Here is a 9,352-nt window from a genome sequence, read left to right as displayed (position 1 = left end):
ATTCAACCAAAAAGTATTCATCTCTATGGCCTGGAGGTTACATTCAATACAATTCAACCAAACAGTATTCAACTCTTTGGCCTGGAGGTTACATTCAATACAATTCAACCAAACAGTATTCATCTCTATGGCCTGGAGGTTACATTCAATACATTTCAACCAAACAGTATTCATCTCTATGGCCTGGAGGTTACATTCAATACAAGTCATCCAAATGGTATTTTCCTTGGCCAAGAGGTTAGATGAAACTAAATACAACTGCATTAATCTCTTTGGCCTAGAGGAAAGTGTCACACCCTGATCTGTTTCACCGAGCTTTGTGATTGTCTCTACCCCCCCCCCTCCAGGCGTCGCCCATCTTCCCCATTATCCCCTGTGTATTTATACCTGTGCTCTCTGTTTGTCTGTTGCCAGTTTGTTTTGTTTGTCAAGTCTACCAGCGTTTTCCCTTGCTCCTCTCTTTTTCTAGTTCCTAACTATTCCTACACATTGGGGCCGTGCATTTTCTAGTACCTGTTTTCTAGTTTCCCAGTTTTTACCAAATATAATAATATATAATATATGCCATTTAGCAGACGCTTTTATCCAAAGCGACTTACAGTCATGTGTGCATACATTCTACGTATGGGTGGTCCCGGGGATCGAACCCACTACCCTGGCGTTACAAGCGCCATGCTCTACCAACTGAGCTACCATTCTGTCTACCCTGACCCTGAGCCTGCCTGCTGTTCTGTACCTTATGGACTCTGATCTGGATTACTGACCTCTGATCTGTAATAAACTTTTGTTATTTTAACAGTGTCTGCATCTGGGTCTTCTCCTGAAACGTAACAGTAAGATTCAATTCAATTCAATTTACATGGGAGAACACAACACACCTCCTTTCAGTAAATGTCAACTCCTGAATCCAAGCTACTTCTCAGCATGTTTGTGTTATTTCTAAATGAACTTAGTTAGCCTAGAGATTAGATTCAATCAAACGTTATTTATATACAATAATTCACGCTCGATTCAATTAACTTTATTGATACCCGTAGGGGAAACATGACGTGATAGTGATATTTCTAAATGAGGTTAGTTAGTTCTATATACTTGTTGTACTGTTTTATGTCCATTAGCATTACATTCCTCAAGTTATTCAGATGTATTTGTCACACCCTGACCATAGTTTGCTTTGTATGTTTCTATGTTTTGGTTGGTCAGGGTGTGAGCTGAGTGGGCATTCTATGTTACATGTCTTGTTTGTCTATTTCTATGTCTGGCCTGATATGGTTCTCAATCAGAGGCAGGTGTTAGTCATTGTCTCTGATTGGGAACCATATTTAGGTATCCTGGGTTTCACTGTGTTTGTGGGTGATTGTTCCTGTCTCTGTGTTTGCACCATATAGGGCTGTTTTTGGTTTTCCACGTTTATTGTTTTGTAGTGTTCGTGTTTATCTTTTTGTTATTAAACATGAATCAAAGAAACCACGCTGCATTTTGGTCCGCCTCTACTTCACCTAAGGAAACCCTTACAGAATTATTATTATGCCTTCTGACAAATGAAATAGTGTGATGCTGTATACAACATGATGCTGTATAAAGTAGTGTGAACATGATGCTGTATAAAGTAGTGTGAACATGATGCTGTATAAAGTAGTGTGAACAACATGATGCTGTATAAAGTAGTGTGAACATGATGCTGTATAAAGTAGTGTGAACATGATGCTGTATAAAGTGATGAACTGATGCTGTATAAAGTAGTGTGAACAACATGATGCTGTATAAAGTAGTGTGAACATGATGCTGTATAAAGTAGTGTGAACATGATGCTGTATAAAGTAGTGTGAACATGATGCTGTATAAAGTAGTGTGAACATGATGCTGTATAAAGTAGTGTGAACAACATGATGCTGTATAAAGTAGTGTGAACATGATGCTGTATAAAGTAGTGTGAACATGATGCTGTATAAAGTAGTGTAAACATGATGCTGTATAAAGTAGTGTGAACATGATGCTGTATAAAGTAGTGTGAACAACATGATGCTGTATAAAGTAGTGTGAACATGATGCTGTATAAAGTAGTGTGAACATGATGCTGTATAAAGTAGTGTGAACATGATGCTGTATAAAGTAGTGTGAACAACATGATGCTGTATAAAGTAGTGTTAACATGATGCTGTATAAAGTAGTGTTAACATGATGCTGTATGATGCATGATGCTGTATAAAGTAGTGTGAACATGATGCTGTATAAAGTAGTGTGAACATGATGCTGTATAAAGTAGTGTGAACATGATGCTGTATAAAGTAGTGTGAACAACATGATGCTGTATAAAGTAGTGTTAACAACATGATGCTGTATAAAGTAGTGTGAACATGATGCTGTATAAAGTAGTGTTAACAACATGATGCTGTATAAAGTAGTGTGAACAACATGATGCTGTATAAAGTAGTGTGAACATGATGCTGTATAGAGTAGTGTTAACAACATGATGCTGTATAAAGTAGTGTGAACAACATGATGCTGTATAAAGTAGTGTGAACAACATGATGCTGTATAAAGTAGTGTTAACATGATGCTGTATAAAGTAGTGTGAACAACATGATGCTGTATAAAGTAGTGTGAACATGATGCTGTATAAAGTAGTGTGAACAACATGATGCTGTATAAAGTAGTGTGAACGTGATGCTGTATAAAGTAGTGTGAACAACATGATGCTGTATAAAGTAGTGTGAACAACATGATGCTGTATAAAGTAGTGTGAACAACATGATGCTGTATAAAGTAGTGTGAACATGATGCTGTATAAAGTAGTGTGAACATGATGCTGTATAAAGTAGTGTGAACAACATGATGCTGTATAAAGTAGTGTGAACAACATGATGCTGTATAAAGTAGTGTGAACAACATGATGCTGTATAAAGTAGTGTGAACAACATGATGCTGTATAAAGTAGTGTGAACAACATGATGCTGTATAAAGTAGTGTGAACAACATGATGCTGTATAAAGTAGTGTGAACAACATGATGCTGTATAAAGTAGTGTGAACAACATGATGCTGTATAAAATAGTGTGAACATGATGCTGTATAAAGTAGTGTGAACATGATGCTGTATAAAGTAGTGTGAACATGATGCTGTATAAAGTAGTGTTAACAACATGATGCTGTATAAAGTAGTGTGAACATGATGCTGTATAAAGTAGTGTGAACAACATGATGCTGTATAAAGTAGTGTGAACAACATGATGCTGTATAAAGTAGTGTGAACATGATGCTGATAGTGTGAACAACATGATGCTGTATAAAGTAGTGTGAACATGATGCTGTATAAAGTAGTGTGAACAACATGATGCTGTATAAAGTAGTGTGAACAACATGATGCTGTATAAAGTAGTGTGAACATGATGCTGTATAAAGTAGTGTGAACATGATGCTGTATAAAGTAGTGTGAACAACATGATGCTGTATAAAGTAGTGTGAACAACATGATGCTGTATAAAGTAGTGTGAACAACATGACGCTGTATAAAGTAGTGTGAACATGATGCTGTATAAAGTAGTGTGAACAACATGATGCTGTATAAAGTAGTGTGAACATGATGCTGTATAAAGTAGTGTGAACAACATGATGCTGTATAAAGTAGTGTGAACAACATGATGCTGTATAAAGTAGTGTTAACAACATGATGCTGTATATAGTAGTGTGGACAACATGATGCTGTATAAAGTAGTGTGAACAACATGATGCTGTATAAAGTACAGAATCCTAAATACGACTCTGATGAACTGACATGTAAATGTTCACTGTAAACCAGAGCGCCAAAGACACATTTCCATTCTGTGTAAACTTAAATGGAAAAACTTGTTTAAAAAAATTAAAAGTGAAAATAAACCTGGGCCCTTATCCAGAAAGTATCTCTGAATAGGAGTGCTAATTAGATTATATATGAACAGATCCTAGATCAGGACTCAGCTTTCTGAAACTAGACCTCACCTGTCTCTGGTGTTCAGCTTGGAGCCTGTGGAAGTTCTCCTCAGTGGGTTCGAATGACAGAGGTTCTCCAGGTCTCCCTCCACTACAGTCCTGCTGGAACAACTGATTCAGATCTCTCTGAGTTCTCAGCTCATCCTGCAGGGCCTGCACAGTCATCTGGAGGTGCTGAGGAGAGAGAGAGAGGGGGAGAGGGGGGAGAGGAGAGAGAGAGGAGGGGAGAGAGGGGGAGGAGAGAGAGGGGGAGAGAGAGAGGGAGAGAGAGAGAGGGGAGAGAGGGGGGAGAGGAGAGAGAGGGGGGAAGAGACGAGAGAGAGGAAAGAGAGCAGAGAGAGAGGGGGAGAGGGTGGGGAGAGAGGGGAGAGAGCAGAGAGAGAGGGGGAGAGGGTGGGGAGAGAGGGGAGAGGGTGGGGAGAGAGGGAGAGAGCAGAGAGAGAGGGGGAGAGGGTGGGGAGAGAGGGGAGAGAGCAGAGAGAGAGGGTGGAGAGAGCGGGAAGAGAGATGTTCATACCGTTTATGTACCATACCACGGTTTACGATATTAACGCAATTATACACAAGGGGCGCTTTTCACTTAACAATTTAGGCAACAGGGATCTTGATCCAGGAGGGGGTTGAATATCTCTGCTGTAACCAAGAAGTTTGATCTTGACATTTAGCCACTTAGCAAGTTAGGAAATCAAATGCATGACTGGAGCCCTGATCTGCATATCATTTATTTGACACATAGTTATACTCAACTTATTTATAAGCAGTGGAGTATCACGCACATACCGTCAGTATTTAGAAATACCCCGGTATATGGTATATCACCCAAGCCTACTAGTGGGCAGTTCTTCCTGCCTTTGATATCAGTTAGTTTGTAGTTCTTCCTGCCTCAGTTACAGTTTGTAGTTCTTCCTGCCTCAGTTACAGTTTGTAGTTCTTCCTGCCTTTGATATCAGTTAGTTTGTAGTTCTTCCTGCCTCAGTTACAGTTTGTAGTTCTTCCTGCCTCAGTTACAGTTTGTAGTTCTTCCTGCCTTTGATATAGGTTACAGTTTGTAGTTCTTCCTGCCTCAGTTAGATCTTGTAGTTCTTCCTGCCTCAGTTACAGTTTGTAGTTCTTCCTGCCTCAGTTACAGTTTGTAGTTCTTCCTGCCTCAGTTACAGCTTGTAATTTCGGCCTACTGCCTTCTCTCACTGCTTCCTTTTCCTCTCTCTCTCCATCCCTCAACCTTTTCTATTAGCATAGACGAGACATGGTATCAAGAACAAGATGAAACCAGCCCGAAACGAGACGAAACGAGCCACCTACAGTACGATTCCCCACACGGCAGCTTCTTGTCAATGTTACTAGCTATCTGGCCGAACAGAATCACAACACATAGACTTCTGCCCCATGGAGAGCCACAGTCATGGCGTCTTTCTGTAGGCACTAACTCCGCCGTGGCTCGTTGGACAAAGGCTATGGGGAAACGAATGGTGGTTTTTTGGAGGGTTTTGAGAAAAACGTTTGGTTCACAGGCTTAGACCTTTTGTTCTACGAGATAATCTCCAAGAGATCATGTCACTTTTTGTGAATTTTGGAGCATTTATGTAATCAAAACAAGCTTCATAATTCATAAAGGTCGTGTTAACTGACTGCTATTATCTCATAGAACAAACCGTATAAGATCTCCTCAGCCTTTATAAACTCAGACCTTATTTTCAGCATTTATTCCTAAATTCCATTCTTTCCCCATTTATTTTCCACATAGGAAGGGCTGAACGAACCAGCGGGGCCTCATTGGGGCGGCAGGGTAGCCTAGTGGTAAGAGCGATGGACCAGCTGGGCCTCATTGGGGCGGCAGGGTAGCCTAGTGGTAAGAGCATTGGACCAGCTGGGCCTCATTGGGGCGGCAGGGTAGCCTAGTGGTAAGATCGTTAGACCAGGGGGGCCTCATTGGGGCGGCAGGGTAGCCTAGTGGTAAGAGCATTGGACCAGTAGGGCCTCATTGGGGCGGCAGGGTAGCCTAGTGGTAAGAGCGTTGGACCAGCAGGGCCTCATTTACGTTTTTTGAAGGAATACAAGCTGGCGATCTCGTGTTTTTATAACGTTGTCAACTAACCCGTCTTTAGGCCAGAAAATGTGTCACGTCACCTCCTATGCAAATGTGGGGTTCTGAAACCTTCACACTTCAAGTCCGCTCCACTGAGAGGAGAGAGACTTCGTGCCATTATAATGCATGGGATCCTACGGAGTTCACAGAGGGCTTTGTACCATTATAAGGCATGGGATCCTACAGAGTCCACAGAGGGCTTTGTGCCATTATAAGGCATGGGATCCTACGGAGTTCACAGAGGGCTTTGTGCCATTATAAGGCATGGGATCCTACGGTGTCCACAGAGGGCTTCATGCCATTATAATGCATGGGATCCTACGGTGTCCCAGAGGGCTTTGTGCCATTATAAGGAATGGGATCCTACGGTGTCCACAGAGGGCTTTGTGCCATTATAAGGCATGGGATCCTACGGAGTCACAGAGGGCTTTGTGCCATTATAATGCATGGGATCCTACGGTGTCCCAGAGGGCTTTGTGCCATTATAAGGCATGGGATCCTACGGTATCCCAGAGGGCTTTGTGCCATTATAAGGCATGGGATCCTACGGTGTCCACAGAGGGCTTTGTGCCATTATAAGGCATGGGATCCTACGGTGTCCACAGAGGGCTTTGTGCTATTATAAGGCATGGGATCCTACGGTGTCCACAGAGGGCTTTGTGCCATTATAAGGCATGGGATCCTACGGAGTTCACAGAGGGCTTTGTGCCATTATAAGGCATGGGATCCTACGGAGTTCACAGAGGGCTTTGTGCCATTATAAGGCATGGGATCCTACGGAGTCCACAGAGGGCTTTGTGCCATTATAAGGCATGGGATCCTACGGAGTTCACAGAGGGCTTCGTGCCATTATAATGCATGGGATCCTACGGAGTTCACAGAGGGCTTCGTGCCATTATAATGCATGGGATCCTACGGAGTCCACAGAGGGCTTTGTGCCATTATAATGCATGGGATCCTACGGAGTCCACAGAGGGCTTCATGCCATTATAAGGCATGGGATCCTACGGAGTCCACAGAGGGCTTCATGCCATTATAAGGCATGGGATCCTACGGTGTCCACAGAGGGCTTTGGACACCAAAATGTTACTCGGAGCCTGTCCAGAACAGTCACCCATCTAAGAGAACATTGTATGTTGTATTCAGATCCATAGATATATTTTTACTCAACCTTGTGTGCCTGTCTGTCTGCCTGTTTGTAGATGAGTACATGAGCATACAGGTGAGATTATAACATTTTAAAGGATTTTAATATTAACTACCTATTTGATGTCAATGGAGGTTCAACACTGGTGTTCAAAGAAATTGTAAATAAAATAGGAAATCATTTTCCTGCCATTCCATGAGTCCTTCATACATCCACGCTATCAAACGGAATGTCTAGAATTATAACAACATTCTAAATTCTAAAAGTTGACCTAAACTCTCTAAAAAACATGGCTCTGAACGGATGGAAACAGGTGACATGTACAAGGACTCAATTATTTCAATATTCAAATAATGTACCTATCTGACATCAACGGAGCTCCATAACACCGATGTTCAACATCAATCATGAACACATTTGATAAAAATGCATCTCAGCCTCAACTCTGCCTTTGACACCTGGCTGTGTTTGCTGTTCGAGTTGGAAAATGAGTCTAGGATGTTTGTCAAGGATATTAACCTGCAACCAGGATGTGATAAAACACTATGTTTAACCACTGACAGCTGTCATCTAACCCTGTTCCTCTGCACCACACCAAGACGTGATAAAACACCATGTTTAACCCCCGACAGCTGTCATCTAACCCTGTTCCTCTGCACCACACCAAGACGTGATAAAACACCATGTTTAACCCCCGACAGCTGTCATCTAACCCTGTTCCTCTGCACCACACCAAAATGTGATAAAACACCATGTTTAACCCCCGACAGCTGTCATCTAATCCCTGTACACCTGTTCAAACCCTGTTCCTCTGCACCACACCAGACAAAATGTGTGTGGATAAAGGTGACATTGTGAAATGTTGAAGGGTTTCATGGAACGGAAGTCAAAATGATTTCAATATTAAAATAATGTGCCTATCTGCCGTGAATGGTCAATGCAGCGGTGGGATGTTGTTGTGGTAATAGGAGGTCTACCATGTTAGTCAATAGGACTGTGACAACGACAGTAGTTGTTTTCCCATGGTCCTTTAAAAACCTCCTGTATATAAAATATTGTGTGCAAAATGTACGGGCTAGATATTTCAAAATGTATGGGCTAGATATTTCAAAATGTATGGGCTAGATATTTCAAAATGTATGGGCTAGATATTTCCAAATGTATGGGCTAGATATTTCAAAATGTATGGGCTAGATATTTCAAAATGTATGGGCTAGATATTTCAACATGTATGGGTTAGATATTTCAAAATGTATGGGCTAGATATTTCAACATGTACGGGTTAGATATTTCAACATGTACGGGTTAGATATTTCCAAATGTATGGGCTAGATATTTCAAAATGTACGGGCTAGATATTTCAACATGTATGGGCTAGATATTTCAAAATGTACGGGCTAGATATTTCAAAATGTACGGGCTAGATATTTCAACATGTATGGGCTAGATATTTCAACATGTACGGGCTAGATATTTCAAAATGTACGGGCTAGATATTTCAACATGTACAGGCTAGATATTTCAACATGCATGGGCTAGATATTTCAACATGTATGGGTTAGATATTTCAACATGCATGGGCTAGATATTTCAACATGCATGGGCTAGATATTTCAACATGTATGGGTTAGATATTTCAACATGTACGGGCTATATATTTCCAAATGTATGGGCTAGATATTTCAACATGTATCGGCTAGATATTTCAAAATGTATGGGCTAGATATTTCAACATGTATGGGCTAGATATTTCAAAATGTATGGGCTAGATATTTCAAAATGTATGGGCTAGATATTTCAAAATGTATGGGCTAGATATTTCAAAATGTATGGGCTAGATATTTCAAAATGTATGGGCTAGATATTTCAAAATGTATGGGCTAGTTATTTCAAAATGTATGGGCTAGATATTTCAAAATGTATGGGCTAGATATTTCAAAATGTATGGGCTAGATATTTCAAAATGTATGGGCTAGATATTTCAAAATGTATGGGCTAGATATTTCAACATGTATGGGCTAGATATTTCAAAATGTATGGGCTAGATATTTCAACTGTGTAAGGCAACTTCTGACTCAACACGTTTATGAGGCTGCTTTGACCCACGCCTCAAAGCTCTAAATCAAATCATCAATTTATATAGCCCTTCGT

General features: G+C 40.9%; 1 pseudogene; it reads right to left on the bottom strand.

Annotated features, from left to right (window-relative positions):
* LOC124027310 overlaps window positions 1-6,366 on the bottom strand; it is a 25,906-nt pseudogene extending 19,540 nt beyond the window's left edge.
* Window positions 6,367-9,352: the final 2,986 nt, after the last annotated feature.

This window comes from Oncorhynchus gorbuscha, unplaced genomic scaffold, assembly GCF_021184085.1.
Source record: "Oncorhynchus gorbuscha isolate QuinsamMale2020 ecotype Even-year unplaced genomic scaffold, OgorEven_v1.0 Un_scaffold_3087, whole genome shotgun sequence".
In the NCBI taxonomy this organism is placed as follows: domain Eukaryota; kingdom Metazoa; phylum Chordata; class Actinopteri; order Salmoniformes; family Salmonidae; genus Oncorhynchus; species Oncorhynchus gorbuscha.
Note: the sequence above shows the minus strand (reverse complement) of the source record. Positions and strands in the feature narration are given on the sequence as shown.